We start from the raw sequence: 18,281 nt of genomic DNA on the forward strand, positions 1-18,281 counted from the left end.
TGAGCGGGCACCGTTGCACTAAATTGGCTAATTAATTACAGTAAATGATGAGGAAAGTGGTTGATGAAACCGCTTTAAGAGTGTTTTTGAAATAGAAGTGCTGCCAATAAAATGGACGTCTGTTGTGTTTTTTGGCTGTTTTTACCGGGACGTTCATCTAGATTGATATTGACTGGGCTGTGTCTTACACACATACACAAGGCAGCGGTGAGACCGCCATCTCACACAGACACACACACACACACAGACTTTGTTCTGGTGCTGACGGTGAGGAAAGAGTGAGAGATGAACAGACGGAGAGATATGACAGCACATCACTCCTCCTCAATCCCTCTCTCCAGCGACTCTACCTGAGACATTCTCAGCATTTTACATCTCTCTCTCTCTCTCTCCCTCTCTCTCTCTCCGTCTCGTGCTCTTTTCCCTCATATTCTTGACTGCATTTGCACTTGCTGTCCTCTCATATCTATTTCTGAGCTGTTTCCATATCTGTCTATGTAAAATCCTTCTCTCTGCTCCCCAATGCTTGCACGCGTCTTCCCTCAATCGCACGTCTCTGTCACGACTCTTAAAATTCAGCAGTCTCTGTATATCTATAAATGCACACTCAAATATAATGTGTCAGCCTTCGCTCTCCACCGCAGGTCCACAGCATATACAGCCGATATATATATATATGAGTATGAGTATGAGTCTTCTGGGACGCTTCATGCGTGGCAAGTGTGGTGGAATAATCATGAACACCTGCCATTATTGATGGCCTGTTATTTTCTCACATTGCACATAACTCAATGGTTTTTAAATCTGGCCTTTAAGACGCACTCTTTGCTCTGCTTTTACGCTAGTGATGAAATCGGACTGTTTGTATCACATTTAGTTGAACAAGGTCACAGGTCTGATGAGAGTGCAGTTTTAAAGGGTTTTATTATCATAGTATTTATTTTTTTATTTGTGGCTGTTTGGGATTGTCAGATAATTTCATTTTAAATAGATAATATTTTAGAGAGAAACACCTGAAAAAAATGGCTCTTGCATTTAATTCATGTTATGATATTATATGAATAAGATTATGTTGTCTGAATGACTGGAGTAAATGACATCTAAAAATCAGTTTGAAACCATCTTGAAGTCTCATTCATTCATTCATTCAAGTCAATGCAAGATTTGTTCATTTTGAACCTGAACTAATAAAATCTATCCCTATAAAATTAAACTCGCTAGATTAAAGCTTCTAAATGTATTAATGTAAATGCATCCATACAGCTCAATCATATACAGCTGGTACTAACAAAAATAGGTTCTAAGAACGTTTTGCTAATGTTGCCATTAAGTTCTGAAAACATTATTTCTGAACATTCAAAACATCCAGTTTTTTTCTTAGTTATCATGCGAACGTTAAATGAACATTCCATTTTGCAAACATGAGATCTTTGCTTTTGAATGTTCTCTGAACATTCCGAAACAAGTAGTTACATTTAAAAAAAAAAAAAACTTTGAATGAACATTCTATTAATGTTCCTGGAATGTTCCATGATTGATGTATAAATAATGTTTTGTACTTGTGGTTTAGGAACATCATTAAATACCAGATAACCTTAGTTTTTTTAATGCAGTGTGTGTGTGTGTGTGTGTGTGTGTGTGTGTGTGTGTGTGTGTGTGTGTGTGTGTGTGTGTGTGTGTGTGTGTGTGTGTGTGTGTGTGTGTGTATAACCATAGTTTTTTAATGCAGTGTGTGTGTGCGTGCGTGCGTCCATGCGTGTTTGTGTGTGTGTGTGTGTGTGTGTGTGTGTGTGTGTGTGTGTGTGTGTGTGTGTGTGTTCTTCACACACAGCGGGCCGTCGAACACTTAAGGCTACAGTGATCCTGCACATTAAAGCTTTGGTCACTAATGAAGTTCTGTTCGTGTTCCTGCCCCATTCACTCGCTCTGCATTCTCATTATTTCCTCTCTTTCACACTTTTTCATCACTTTTTCACTCGCTCGACCAACAGCTACTGCGCTTCATTCATTCTGACACAGTGTGTCGTTATCATTCACACACCAAAACAAACACTTTCTTGCACAGTTGCATCACAAAAAGCCACCGGCTCTCGACACACAGGTCATGAAGCAGTAAGAACATTATTTTCATGGGAAGCTGAGGAAATTGTCCGTGTTTCAAATGTGCTTCTGTATACAATTTATGTGGCAGTTACGTCTTTAGTTCTGCTTTTTGCATTTCTCCTGAAATCATGGGTGCACTCAAAAAATTATTGCAAATTACTTGCTTATTTTAATTACTTAAAGTGAGCTAATGCAACAATTGTTGATAATTTTGTCACAATTTAAGTCATTATGTTCAATCCAGTAACGATGGAAGTTTACTTAATCCGTTTGTGTTGAGGCATGAATCATTTTTGTTGCATGGTATCTGCATTTCCCAGCATACTTTGGTTTGGACTTGATGGGGACATCAAATTATGAAATGAAATCTTATTATTTTATGTTTTTACGAGATGAGAAAGGGAGGAGACTTAATAGTGTTTAAGGTTTGGTTGTGTTGGGTTTTAACAGCTTTTGTTATTAACACCGTTGTGGTGAAGAGTTGAGCTTTTGCTTGGGTAAGTAAGTTAAATCAGTAAGAATTACTATTAAAATGCTTGTGCAAAGTATAATAGAATGTATAGTAGAAATTATGATGATGTACAAAAAAATTAAGGAATAAATCACATCAGAAGCACTTGTATTCCACTTTACACAAAAATGTATTCCATTATGTTGATTTAGATGAACAAATTATGTTTTTTAACAAGTAATTATTAAATTAAACCTAGAGGAAAAATTTGCAGAAAATTCGCAACAGAACAAATGTCTTAAATGAATCATGTGGACTCGATCCATTAAACCATATAAATTCAAAGCACTGTTTTCGATGTATTTACGAACAAATATTTTGAACATTTTGTGATACAAATATGAGTGATGCGGGTATATAGTGAGTTTGATCATGCATGCACATAGAAATTAAAAACGGTAGCACTTTATTTTGTTAGTCCACTTTAGGCATTCTACTAACTATAAGTAACTTTGCAACTTGTCAACTAACTCTCATTAGAGTATTAGTAGTGTGCTTACTATCTGAAGACACTTTATTTTGATGTACATGTCAACGTATACTAATAACCCTATAACAGTCTAATACTCAAATAAGAGTTGACATGTAGTTGCAAATTAATGCGAGTTCGCATGTAGTTGCTTATAGCTTGCAGAATGTCTAAAGTGGACTATCAAAATAAAGTGCAAATTACTTGATTTCCCGAATTGAATGGACATTTCAACAGCCGCTTTCATGAGCAATTAATTCAAGTTTCTAAATATCAAGTAATAGTGTAGGTTGGAGATGTGGCTTAGCAGTCTACATGCTGTAAGTGGTGCTTATGTGGTCAACGTGAGTTCCAATCAGACTTTTGGTTTTTATTTTTCCCAGAAAAAGGAAGTATTTTACATAATAGACAATAGGTGATGAATGTATTTATGTTTCTAACTAAGCACTGTCTGAACATCCAGTCGTGCTTCTAATCAACAGCCGCCATCATCATGTTTCACAACTTTCCCTGTTAACGATCTTGTGCAATCATGAGTGATTTTCTGCTGGAGATTCCACATGTGAGTCATCTCTGTGTGTGTGTGTGTGTGTGTGTGTGTGTGTGTGTGTGTGTGTGTGTGTGTGTGTGTGTGTGTGTGTGTGTGTGTGTGTGTGTGTGTGTGTGTGTGTGTGTGTGTGTGTGTGTGTGTGTGTGTGTGTGTTGTGTGTGTGAACAGGTGTTCTGGAGGAAGAATCCGATGTGTGTCATCACTGGCACACCCTAGCGCCCCTTAGGAAACGAATAATTAGGTCGTTTCTTCCCAATGGACGTTCCATTACAGGGTCGTGTGATGCTGTGATGGCCGCCACATATACTTTGAGCGTGGAGGGGGCGCGGCCCGCCTCCAGAAGCCCTTGTAGAAAAGCGAGTACGTTCGTAATCTCGCATGTTTCAGGGTTCAGGCCCTTGGCATTACACCAGACACTGAACACTTTCCATTTCTGGGCATATAAGCGTCTCGTGGAGGGCGCCCGCGCCTCAGCGATGGTTTTTAGTGCTCCGCTCGTGAGGTTCCTGGGAACCCGTTGAGGGGCCATGCATGAAGGGCCCACAGATCGGGGCGGGGATGAAATATCATCCCGTTGGCCTGACTGAGGAGGTCTGGCCTCAGTGGAATCGGCCGTGGTGCAGATTGCATTTGCATCAGATCTGGAAACCATGTTTGGTTCTTCCAGAGTGGGGCTATCAGCAGCACTGCGTCTTTCTCCTCTCTGACCCGACTGATGACCTGCGGTAGCATCGCGATCGGGGGAAAGGCATATAAGGGACGGCTCGGCCAGCTCTGGGCGAGCGCATCCATGCTTTTCGTGAAGAAAAGAGGGCAGTGCGCGTTCTCCTTGGAGGCGAAGAGGTCGATCTCCGCTTTGCCAAAGGTTTTCCATAACCAGTGAATCGTCAGCGGGTTGAGAGCCCATTCTCCTGGGAGAATTTTGTCTCTGGATAGCATGTCCGCCCCCTGGTTCAGGGCACCTGGCACATGCGCTGCTCTCAGCGAGCGCAAGTTGTGCTGGGACCATAAAATGAGTCTCCTGGCCATTGAATGCATGGAGCTCGACCTGAGTCCACCCTGGCGATTTATGTACGATACTACCGTCATGTTGTCCGTTCGGACCAAGACGTGTTCGTTTCTCAGCTGTGGGAGCAGGGCTCTGAGAGCCAAAGCGACCGCTTTCATTTCCAGACAGTTTATGTGTAGGCGCTTCTCCGGGTTTGACCAAAAGCCGGAGACAGGCCTGCCCTCGTAAAGGGCCCCCCAACCTATTTTGGAGGCATCTGTCGTTATCATCTTTCTCCTTGTGTTCACACCCAGACTCACGCCTGACTGGTACCAGTCGGCGGCTTTCCAGTGCGTCAGGGCTTTTATACAGCCGTGGTTCGCTCTGATTAAAAGGTGGCCCGAACGCCACGCGTGAGTAGGGACGCGGCTCTTGAGCCAGCGTTGGAGAGGGCGCATATGCAACAATCCTAGCTGGAGTACGGCCGATGCTGAGGCCATGAGACCGAGCATCCTCTGAAACCGCTTGACGGGGGCGAGCGCGCCCGCCCTGAATGATGTTGCAAGGCGCCGGATGGTGAGCGCGCGCTCTGATGAGAGACGCGCTGTCATTTGCATCGAGTCTAGAACTATTCCCAGGAAAGAAATCCTCTGGCTGGGAGATAGTATGCTTTTTGCAAAATTGATTCTTAGACCCAGGCATTCTAAATGGCTGATAATCCAAGATCTGTGTGTTATTAACTGACTCTCTGATTGTGCTAGAATCAGCCAATCGTCGAGATAATTCAGTATTCGCACTCCCCTTCGCCTTAGGGGGGAAAGTGCTGCATCCATACATTTCGTGAATGTACGGGGAGCCAGGGACAGGCCGAACGGAAGTACTGTGTACTGGTACGACTGTCCCTCGAAAGCGAATCTCAGAAACGGCCTGTGATGAGGCGCTATTGGAATGTGAAAGTAAGCATCTTTCAGATCCACTGAGAGAAACCAATCTCCTGGGCGTACTTGCGCGAGGATATGCTTGGTTGTTAACATTCTGAACGAGCGAATCATTAGTGCTTTGTTCAGGTGTCTGAGATCTAGGATGGGGCGGAGACCGCCATCCTTTTTCGGGACGAGAAAATAGCGGCTGTAAAAACCTGCCTCGCTCAGAGAGGGGGGAACAGTTTCCACAGCACCCTTTTCTATTAGTTTGCGCACCTCGGTGCGTAGAACATGTGAGCACTCTTTTCTCACTTTCGTCTCGACCACAGTCGTAAAACGTGGTGGTCTGCGAGCGAACTGGAGCGAGTATCCGTGCTTTACTATATTCAATACCCATTTCGGCATATCTGGAATATTTTCCCATGCCGCTGCGTGTACAGATATGGGCTGAATACAGGCTAGGGGCGGGCCGCTGTGACGCAGGGACCCGGCCAGCGAATCGCCTGAGCTCATAGCTCTCAGAGGCGCGGGCGCGCGCTGAGCAGCTGAGTGAATGGGCGCGTGTGTGATTACAGCAGCGCGCGCTGTGTCTGTAAAACTCGCAGCCTGGGCTGGGGTTGTGTTTGACACTGTAAGGACAGTGTTTATAAGTGGGGGTGCATAAACAGTGGTAGGCACACGCGTCACTTTTATAATGTTTCCCGCTTTTACTGGGGATGAATTTATAACTGTGTGAACAGTGCTTGTGTGTAGTGGTGCGTACATGACCGTAGGCACGTGATCTACATTCATGGGGTGCGCAGCTTGAGCTGGGAATGAATTTGGCACTGTTTTGACAGTATCTGGGAATGCACACCTTGTGGACATGTGAACCCTTAGTGACACAGGCAGAAAAAGACTCTTTTTGTGTTTTCTGTGCGTCGCCGTAAAAACGGCGTTTGTTTGCAGGTGAGCGAGCTCTGTGACTGGCCCATTGACTGCTGTATGAACATATCCAGCCGCCTGTAAGGGGACTGGGTAATGCTTGAGCTTTTGCAGAGAGAGTGGTCCGGCTTTTGCGAGACACGCACTCTCTCTTTTCATTCTTGTGGCTAGGACGGCTTTCGAGGCTCGGGGTTCAGCACAATCTTGGGCCGAGGACCCCGTCGCTCAGAAGGCGGCTTGCGGTTGTGAGAGCGCGAGCGGCGTCGAGCGTCAGCCTGAGGCGCGGGCTGAGAGGCGGTGGGGGCTGTTCTAGCCCGCTGCGGCTGCGGCTGCCTCTGTCTGCTCTGCGATGAGCTGGAGCGCTTGGGCAGGAAATGCCGCATAGCTTGTGAAGCATTCTGGGCCTCAGTGAAGCGTTCGGCGAAACCCTTAACCGCCGGTCCAAACAGCCCGCTGGTGGAGATAGGCGCGTCGAGAAATGGCGCCTTATCCGCGTCCTTCATCTCAGTCAGAGTCAACCACAGATGGCGCTCGAGAACAGTCAAATTAGCCATGGCACGGCCGATAGACTGGGCGGTGGCCTTCGTGGCTCGCAGGGCTATGTCAGTCGCGCTGCGTAGGTCCTTAAAGGCTTCGGGTTCGGGGCCAGACTCGTCCATAGAGCGGAGAAGCTTGGCTTGGAACACTTGAAGTACCGCCATAGAGTGAAGCGCTGATGCAGCTTGGCCGGCGGCGGCGTAGGCGCGACCGGCGAGAGCTGAAGTAGTGCGGCAGGGCTTCGAGGGGTGGGAAGCTTTGGCTTTCCATCCGGTGGTGGAGGGCGGGCAGAGATGATTGGCCACGGCCTCCTCGAGGGGCGGTGTTCCCTCGTAGCCTCTTTCCTTCGCGCCGTCCACAGAGGAGAGCGAGGAAGAAAAAGAAGGCTTTAGGCGCGCAGAGTGGGGGGCTTTCCACGACTTGGTGAGTTCGTCGTGAACTTCCGGGAAGAAGGGAGAAGGCCTTTGCCGAGGGGCCTGCTGGCGCCCCTGCAGAAACCACTCATCCAGTCGGCTCCGGGTTGGTTCTTCGGGAGAAGACCAATCGAGCCCGAGGTCTTCCACGGCCTTAGAGAGAACGCGGATAATCTCGCTATCCATGGTGGAGCCCCCGCTCGCGCTAGCTAGCGTCGACGGGGCGGGGTCGAGAGTGGAGCCCGGCCAGTCGTCCGATGCAGCGTCGATTGACAAGCTGTCATCCATTCCCCCGTCGTCCTCGGACGCGCCGAAAGTCACAAGGCCCACCGCTCTGCTAGAGGGGTGTGGGTCCGGCTGGGTGAACTGAACCGGCGGTGGGGAAGACAAGAGCGGCGGTGAAGCACGCGGAGACTGGCTCGGCGTGACGTCACTGAGCTCAGGTTCAGGAAGCCTCTGTGAGCGGCGCTTTTTCTTAGTGCGCGGCTCGAACAGAGGGATGGCGGCGATGGGCTCGCTCACGGCGAAAGCGGCGAGGCGAGCCCGCAGTGCGGAGAGACCCAGGTCGTCACATTCGGGGCATCCGCCCTTGGTCAAAGCAGCTTCTGCGTGGTCCCGGCCCAGGCAGCGAGCGCAGATGATGTGACGATCCCCGTCCGGGAGAAGGTCTCTGCACGACGCGCAGGAAGGCATTTGAAACAACGCCTTGGAAAATTTGCTCTTTTACAAGTGTCGCAGAGCGAACAGATGTAAATACTTGCGTGAGCAGTACGCCGGATGGCTCAGTAGGATCGCGTTAGAAGGCGGCTGAAGGTGCCGACGTCCTCGTAGCAAATCCCGCTGGTATGCTTTTCGACGGCGAAGCTTCAATAATCCGGAGGATCCAGCGAAGAAGGTGTTCGCTGAAGGAGATTAAATCTAAAGAACTCTCATGACGGGGCGCCCAATATATAGCTCTTGGCCACGCCCATCTTGGCGGGCTCTGACGCGCGCGGGCGCGAAGCGCGCTCATTGGTCGCGCATTCAGAGTCGCCCCGTCATTGGTTCGAGCAAGTTGCCGCAGCACAGCCAATGACCGAGCTGCCTTCGTTCATTGCTGTCAGCTGTGCAGCTGCAATGCGTTTTACATAAAGACTTCAATATTCTCGAGAAAAGGAGTTTTCCCATAGCGTAAGCTACTTACGCAATAGGAGAGACCTCTCGAAAGGGAACAGATTTTTCCCCCGTAGATCAGATTATAATGCATCTAAAACCCTGTTCGGACAGCCCAGTCTCATCCCAAGGCGTCATCTAACTAACGCTTTTGACCATGTTTGACCATGCGTCAACATGCCGACGCACATGCCACCCTTTAAGCGTCAATATGAGACGCGCCTCCTAGTGGTCTAACCCTAACCCTACCCCAGACCTAAACCTACCCATAACGGAAGCGTCATCTAACTGACGCTAAAGGGTGCCATGTGCGTCGGATTTAGACGCATGGTCAAAAGCGTCAGTTAGATGACGCCCGAGGATGAGCGTCTCATATTGACGTTTAAAGGGTGCCATGTGCGTCGGCATGTTGACGCATGGTCAAATGCGTCAGTTAGATGACGCCTTGGGATGAGACTGTGTTGGTTCGGACTGGATTAGTTTAACATGGTAAAAGTAGGGTAAGTAATTATTACCAGAGCTTCTCAGTGGTTTTAGTCCCGTCTGAATGTGCATCTCATAATCATCACAGACGATGTCAGTAAAGATTATGGCAACTTTTACCTTCTGAAAAAGGGTCCGGGAAAGTTACCTCAGGTAATATCTTGTGCGAATAGACCGACTGTAAAGCCTATGTATGGAAATATTCCATCATTTCCTGTTTAAAAGTAGTTTTCCAGGGTTTTTCAAGTATGAAGGCACTTCTCAAAAGCATTCAGTTGTGTTCTAGACGCAGGGACAAATCTGTGGCCAAACTCAAGTGTTTTTCCACATACCATTCAAATCAAAAAGAAGGTCGAAAGCACTTCTTAGAGGCACGAAACGTCTTTCAGTGTTAGAGAAGTGCCTATTACCAACAGAACCAATCTGGGTTTAATTAATACATCGTTCGACAGAAAATAACTGTTATATATATATAGGTTATATGTGTTTGCGCACATGATATCATTAAGCAAGGTAATACGCACATGACGACAGGAGGAGTGACGGCGGTGTGTAAATCGAGCTAGTTTTACTGAGATATCTTATCCCGTGCGAATTGGCCAATAATATTACAGACGTCCTGTTGTAAAATTACATTACTCCATCTACCCTTGTAAAGCTAATCCCATCCGAATAGGGTTTAAGGCTATGTTCAGATTTCAAATTGTCTTTTGCGTCACTCTTAACACCAGAAGTATTCCTGGTGTTCAAATGGGATGTCCAAAGATGCTGGCATTTTCCTGTGTGATGAAGTAGTTTATGCATGGACACTAATTTGGAGAGTGAGACCTCCGTAAAGCTGTGTCACATTCTGTATGTGGGAACGCATACATACCAAAGCAACCCATGCAGATATGCTGGTTATGTCGGGACGCACAGATCTTATTTGATCACTTGCAATGCAGACAGTGTTCCTTCTTCCTGAAAAGATCATGTCTATGTGGTGTTTTTAATATGCTTTAAGACAAACCATGTGTAAATTCATAAGTCGACAGCATTGCTGAGTATTTCCTCCTTAAAACTGCAGTGAACCAAAGACAGTCTCAAAAACACGGTTTGAAATCGCTGGTGTTTCTGACGTCACAAACTACCTTGTAACCAATCAGATCACCGTGTGATCGTCAACGAGTGGATCTCTGAGTGAGTGAGTGAGTGGAGGCGGGGCTCATTTGCATATTCATAGAAGTTACATTCAAGATATTGAAAGACTTTTTTTTCCCAAAGAAAAAACATTTAAAGGAGAACTCCGGCGCAAAATGAACCTGGGGTGTAATAACACATTGGTAGCGAGTCGACTGTTCTCTGGGATTTGTTTTCATGATAATCGAGTGTAAAGAGTTTTATCTCTAAAAACTGTTTAGCTTATAACGCTAGTATATGGGGCATATAATAAGTAAAAAGAGATCGCTAGTTAATACCACTAACAAGGCTCAAAATAGTCATTAATGAGGGTCTCTACATACAAACCGAAGCATTGAGAACTTTGTAAGTGTACAGACAGTTTCATAATAATATACTTTATAAAGACAGTACCATCGAGTATTCAGGCAGGAGCCATATTCGGGAAACAGTCTCGACCAGTCGAACCACTAACGCCGTGCTAAGTGAGCTGAACTGTTAGATTCCAAGTCACAGTTCAGCTCGTAGCACGGCGTTCGTGGTTCGACTGGTCGAGACTGTTTCCCAAAGATGGCTCCGCGATGGTAATGTCTTTATAAAGTAAATCATTATTAAACTGTCCGTACACTTACAAAGTTCTCAATGCTTCGGTTTGTATGTAGAGACCCTCATTAATGACTATTTTGAGCCTTGTTAGTGGTATTAACTAGCGATCTCTTTTTACTTATTATATGCCCCATACACTAGCTTTATAAGCTAAACAGTTCTTAGAGATAAAACTCTTTACACTCGATTATCATGAAAACAAATCCCAGAGAACAGTCGACTCGCTACCAATGTGTTATTACACCCCAGGTTCATTTTGCGCCAGAGTTCTCCTTTAAATATGTTATTTTAAGGGATAAAATGATTGACTACAGAGGGACTTTAAGCATATAAGCACATGAATGAATTGGCAATCTGCTATATAAGCTATCAAACAACCCAATTAATGTTGTTTTACAATTTTCTCTCTGCTAAAACTGGCCGTTCTGTCGTTCTAGTCCCAGCTGGCGCAGGACAACACTGTGCCAGTCCTGATACCATGAGGGACAAAACTGCTTCCAGCTGCCCGCCGGACTCTCAAGATCATCCTCCGGCTCTCAATCCAAACACACACACACACACACACACACACCTCACTGAAATTTGCACGGCATCCAGTCCACACGTGTACTAGCTGTCCCAACACGAGGAACGCTAACAATGTGACACATCCAAACACACCATCATCAATCTCGAGGGTCCCAATCCAGACGCAGAGAAGAATGGCTTCCTTTCCTAAAGGCTCTTCCTGGACCTCAATATATCCGTGAGGAGTCGAGAACAAACGAGTTTAAAATCGATGTGAGATGCTTGTGGGTTTTGTCTGAGGAAACAGGGAAGCTTATGCGCAAAACAGTGGACAGTTCGTGAAAATACATCCCCAAATGCAGGTTTAGTGTGACAACATATGTTTTTACATTGCTTTAACTAATTGTTCAACTTTTTTAGGTTTACTCAAGATTCAACTCATTTCAATGTAATTTAAGTTGAAATGACTTAAACATCAAAGTTGATTGCACTTACAAATTTAGGGCAGCAACTTTTTTTTACAGTGGGGGAATGCAAATTATAAGGAAATTTTAATAAAACAAACAATAACTAACTCTACATTATGAACCAGACAGTTGATTTAAAACATGTTAATACGTACATGTTCCCAATCTTATCATGAATGATTCATCTGTGCATGTTATTCCTAAGAAAAAAACGTTTGTCTTTTTAATCAAAATTGAATAACTTGCTGAACTGTCGGAAATGACAGTTCCTTTTCCTCTTAGGTCCCTTTGGATAATGTAATCCGGTAGTGAGTGATAATGCAAACCCATCACTCTAGCTGCACTGTTGTCTGAATTATTGTTGTTGTTTTAAATGTGTGAATTGTTCATTTCAAATGTTCAAAAGTGAGTAAGTTTGTAAGCAAGGATGCATTGATCAAAATTAACAGTAAAGACATTTATAATGTTACAAAAGATTCTATTTCAAATAAATGTTTCTATTCATCAAAGTAAAAAAAGCATCATGAAGCATCACAACTTTTTTTCAACATTGATAATAATCAGAAATGTTTCTTAGGCAGCAAATCATCAGCATATTAGAATGTTTCTGAACAATGCTGAAAATGCATGATCTTTCAGAAATTAATATGCCGATTACCTAATTACTTATTCAAATGAATCAGGTCTTGGATTAAGCCATTGTCTTGATGATAATGATATTATGAGTCATTGAATCATTCACTGAAATGATTCCTTAAAAACGCTGATTCATTCATAAGTAATTACTTCACAACTGCTAAAAAAGTATGTTCTGTATAGTATAAATGTAATCTAAATGTACTACATCTGCCATGTTGTCATTATCATGTGACCTACCGTCGCTTCAGTGTATGTATAAATCCTCTCCTGTGGCCTCATGGGATATTAAAGTGTCCATCATATACACACTTCAGAATCTCACCGGAAGTTGTAGATCATCCGTGTATTTTCATCTACTCTTTGAATTCAGACATACTACTTTTGTAACATAGTTTTTCACCTACTATAGGGAAATATATGATTTCAGATGCAGCCGGAGTGAATGAATCGTTGAATCATTTACTCAATCGATTAATTAAAAAACGTTAATTCGTGTGTTTCTCCGTGACTCAGTTACCCACTAAACATTGGACGTCGGATAGACGTGGAAATCTATTCGACATCCAAACTAGGCCCAATAATTGGACGTCCAACCATGACCCAACTTGGACGTCATGTTGACGTTCAACATTTGACCTTTGAACTGGGTCATTTTTTTGGACCTCATTTGGACGTCTATTACAGGTGCAGGAAATTTACATGATTAATATGCAATATTTTTTTATTTACAAATATCAACATTGTTATCATCACCATGATTAACACATATGAATACAGATTATTTATAATTATTTAAGATAATTTTCCAAAAACTCCATTTTATTTTCTCAACAGCGGGTGATATCTAGAGACGCATACTAAGGTGTAATGCTGTAGCTCAAACAGTAGAGCGTTTGTGCTTGCAACGCCAAGATCATGGGTTCGATTCCCGGGGGAAAGCAAGAACTGATAGAAATGTAAATGTGTAAGGCAATGTAAGTCACTGTGGAAAAAAGCGTCTAAATTGACCCTTCGCAGGGAGCTTGATTGACAGGTGATCCGACCAATCATACTTCGCCATCCGCCATTTTGCAGTGAAAAAGCAGTTTTAAGAGAGTTAGTAGATTAACATGGGCGGATTTGAACTTGAAAAAATGAATATACTGACATCTTTCCGCGGTTAAAACAAAATTCCTTCTGATGTTCAATCATGTTTATTTGATGCTATAAATGAACTAGAAGGAAGAGATGATCGGTTCACGAGCAGCTTTAACTGAGGCTCTACAGCGATCTGTCACGACACATTAAAGAGCCACAAAACGGTATTTATTGTTTAAATTTCTTTTTATAAATAACCAAATTTGAAAGGTGAGACTTTGTTTAATATGTTTACTATCAAAAGTAACCGAAAAGTAACCTGGTCTGTCCTGTCTGTCAGCGTATTGTCAGTCTCCTCTGATCTGCGATGTATTTTTCACTGCGTGAGAACATGGTGTGTGCGTGAGAGCGGCGCAGCTTGTCGGACATAGCGACAGTAACTAAGGGGGGCGGGTCTTTGCGAAGGGTCAATTGGATGTTGAAAAGACGTCCACAAACGACCACATTTGGTCCCACGGACATCAACATTAGACGTGCAGTAGACGTCGAATAAAGACGACGCCTGGCGTTACAAAACAACCTTCAGTGGACCGAAATTGGACGTCCAAAAATTACATAGAAAAGACGTCACTCTGACGTCACATTGCTCAGTGGGTAATAGCCTAGTTTTGGATTCATACTGAACTATTTTCAACAGAAAAAAAAACTAAGCATTTAGATATCTGGGACAACAGTTTTTTGTTTGTTTTTTTTTTTACTTTGAAAACCAATCCGAAAGTAAGACTTCGCTGGATGTGTTCTGACAGCTCGTTCTGTCTCGTTTTTAATCTGCGTTGAATGCCGAAACAGAAAGAGTGTGAGGTGGGGTGGGAATTAACTCCTAACGTCTCCACCCACAGCCTCTAGGTCAGTCGTTTGACGTTGTCTCCTCCCTTTGTACTTTCTCTCTCTCTCTGTATGTTACACCGCTGTTATCTGTCGCTGGCTGCTGATGTGTTCAGAAGGGATCTGTCCCTCCTCTCCTAATGGGAGTGAAGGCAGGCTTTGTCGACTATAATATCGCCCTGCCTTGTCATAATTACTGTGGTCTCTGCCTCTATAAGTGCCTGAGATTGTAGCAGTTTGTCAGGCTCACAATGATTAATTGCGCATAAAACTGATTGCTCTAGTTCCCTTCTGGGCTGTAGGTCACAGTCAGTGATGGTGCATCGTATTTAATGCACGTCTATTTCCTTTTGATTTGTGGAAACTTTTGTGGCTTTAATCGACTAAGGTTATCCAGGTATGAAAAGGTGATTGATCTCCAAAGTGCTCTTGAGAAATGTTTAAGAGCCAATGTTATTTTAGTTTTATTATAGCTTTATTGATAAAACTGGGAGTTTTGAAAAATATGATACACCGTTGTTTTGCCAGATGAGAAATCTATGCATCATCTTTTTAGTCTTTTAATTCATTTTATAACTGTATCATATATCTCTTTTAATTCATTTTATAACTGTATCATATATCTCTTTTAATTCATTTTATAACTGTATCATATATCTCTTTTAATTCATTTTATAACTGTATCATATATCTCTTTTAATTCATTTTATAACTGTTTAAATTTTTCTTGCTTTTATTTTGGGATTATTTTAATTCCTTTTTGTGTGAAGCACTTTGAATTGCCATTGTGTATAACATGTGCTATATAAATAAACTTTCCTGGCCTATTTTGAAATAGCTTTTTGTTCATTTGAGTTAATTTTTTAGTAATTTCGTTATGCGCTTTTTTCATTTTATTAGTTTTTTTATATTTAGGGTTATTTTTTTTAATATCAGTTTAATTTGAGTTTTTATTAATTTCCAGTTAATAATTTTAGTGTTTCAACTTAAACTTATTTTAGTTTAATCCTAAAGCAACATTTCTAATTTTCAATTTTATTTATGTTTTTCAACAAAATAATATTTTATTTTATTTCAGCTTTATTTCAATGAACAGAAATGTTTTTATTATTATTATTATTGTTGTTAGTTTTAGGTAACAAAAATAACCCTGCTAACTGCACTGTAAATGATTTCTGTTGTTTTCACAGTATTATACTGTTTTTCTCAACAGTTTATTGCTATATAACCTGTGTACAGTATGTTACTGTAGATTTTGTTGTTTTCACAGTATTATTTTGTATTCTCAACAGTTCTGTACTGTGCACACAATTGACAGTAAGTTACTATAGATTTTCAATGCATTCTGGGAAATTATCAGTTACTGTAAATCTAAATACAGCAGCGCAAATCGACCGCGAAAAACAACACACAAAATTTAGCAGGTAAAATTGCTAGTCTACTAACGTTATTCTTACATAAAACACTGGGTGATCATGCACTAACACTCTTCATTTCTGTCAGTGGGCGGTGCATGAGAGCGCTTTTTTAAAAATAGTTTTCTTTGATGTCAGTGCATCGTGTAGCCTAACGTTACGTCTTCTCTGCCGACCTGGAACGTCATCATCTGGTGAGTAATAAATCTTAATATTTTCATTCAGAGATGGATTCTATAGCTATATTTTACTGTTGAATGAAATACAGCAACTACTGGATAATTGTTGCCAGTAAGTTACTGTTAATTTGACAATACATACGAGAAGTCCCCCTGTATTCAATAATTGTATCCCTTAAAACTCATCTTTGATCACCAACACGACATATTTAAGTGTTTTTCCCATGATTTTTTTTGTCATGCCTTAAAAATATCTTGAATGTAATTCGACACCCTTGCCTCATTTAGTATACGTGGTTCTATGAATATGCAAATGAGCCCCGCCTCCACTCACTCACTCACTCAGAGATCCACTCGTTGACGATCACACGTTGATCTGATTGGTTACAAGGTAGTTTGTGACGTCAGAAACACCAGCGATTTCAAAGCGTGTTTTTGAGACTGTCTTTGGTTCACTGCAGTTTTAAGGAGAAAATACTCAGCAATGCTGTCGACTTATGAATTTACACATGGTTTGTCTAATAGCATATTAAAAACACCACATAGACATATAAACAACATTAAAAGCTGGATTTTCACAACAGGGGGACTTTAAAATATTTTAAACATAGGAACATTATAATGTAAAATGCTGAATGTAAAATACTATTTCTTATATATGTATATAGATTCATAATTTGAACTCTTTGTAGATGTTCTTTAATGTAGTCATTTAGCAGACGCTTTTATCCAAAGTGACTTACAACTGAGGACTAAAGACAAGTCAAGTCATTGTGAAGAGGCAAAAACAACGCAAGAAGTGCTCAAAATACAAAGTTCAGGCATTGCTCAGAGTAGCATAAGTTTAGTTTTATTTATTTATTTATTTTTTAATGTTAAGTGCTCACGGAAGAGATGAGTTTTCAGTTGTCTTTTGAATGCTGTCAGGGATTCTGCATTACGGACGAGGGTGGGGAGATCATTCCTCCAGCATGGAGCCGTGAATAAGAATGTTCTGGAGAGTGATTTAATGCCTCGCTGTGATGGCACCACGAGCCGTCGCTCCTTGGCCGATCGTAGTTGTCTGGTAGGGACGTAGACTTGTAGTAGGGAGCAGGCCCGCCCACAGAAATGACTGGGCCCCTGAAAAGGTCCAGTGAATGGGCCCTCCCTAAATTTGCTAGGCTACTCATATCATGCCTGTGCTCTCTCTCTCTCTCTCTCTCTCTCTCTCTCTCTCATTAACATACATTTAACTGAGGCCCCGTCCACACTACTGCGTTTTCGTTTAAAAACGGAGAATTAAAACGAAAACGATCTCCGTCCACACCAGCGTTTTGGCTGCGTATTAGAATTGATCTCCGTCCACATTAAAACGACTGAAAACTCAGATCACGTGACCATTCTCCAACACTGTGCATGCGCGTGCCGGTGTAAACAGGAAACGGATGGACTATTCCTCAGATTTGATGAGGAAGCAAGTAACGTTAGCTACCTCTGCAAAGATTAGAAAATGTCGAAGACCAGAGATTTCTTTTCATGGACCGCCGCTGCACACAGGAATTGTCATAGATCGCTCGAATAATAGTTTGCCTCCGGCGCATGTAGGCAGTTATAGCATTGTAAAATGCAGAATTTGCTTGCACAACAGCTGCTAACAAAGACATCAAAGTCAGCAACGCTTGTAATTCGTTATCCATGTTGCACTCACTAACATCAGCTACGTAGTCCAGGATGTTTTTGTTTGTTTTCTTCCGGTGACGGGACATGTGATGGGTGGCTGACGAATCAGGGAAGGATACGTCATGGGTGATGACACCCAATGATAGAGCCGAGCGTGACCTTCTACGTCATCGTTTCTAAACTCCTCCGTTTTGTCCCGTCTACACTAAAACGCCCTCCGGAGATTCAAAACGAAAAACGGAGCTGCAGCGTTTCTAAACTTCTCCGTTTTGGGACTTCGTTTTTCCCGTTTTAGTGTGGACGGGAGGTGCAAACGTAGCAAAAGGTCTCCGTTTTTAAACGAAAACGCAGTAGTGTGGATGGGGCCTGAGAGAGACTTACTCAGTGATGGGGGCTACATTGGTACACACACACCAAGGTTAACAAACGATCTGCACTGTAAACCCGAATACGTTGGCAAAACTCAAAACATTTAAAGGGGTGGTTGAATATGATTTCACTTTTCTAACTTTAGTTTGTGTGTAATTTTGCTGTTTGATTATAAACAACATCTGTAAAGTTACAAATGAAGCATGAACACGTTACAGTGCACCCCACAAACACAATCAAGCCTTCGAAAAAAGGTGTTTTACC

The sequence above is a fragment of the Siphateles boraxobius genome, unplaced genomic scaffold (assembly GCF_051911475.1).
Source record: "Siphateles boraxobius isolate OS27281-9 unplaced genomic scaffold, OSU_SipBor_1 35, whole genome shotgun sequence".
Lineage (NCBI taxonomy): Eukaryota > Metazoa > Chordata > Actinopteri > Cypriniformes > Leuciscidae > Siphateles > Siphateles boraxobius.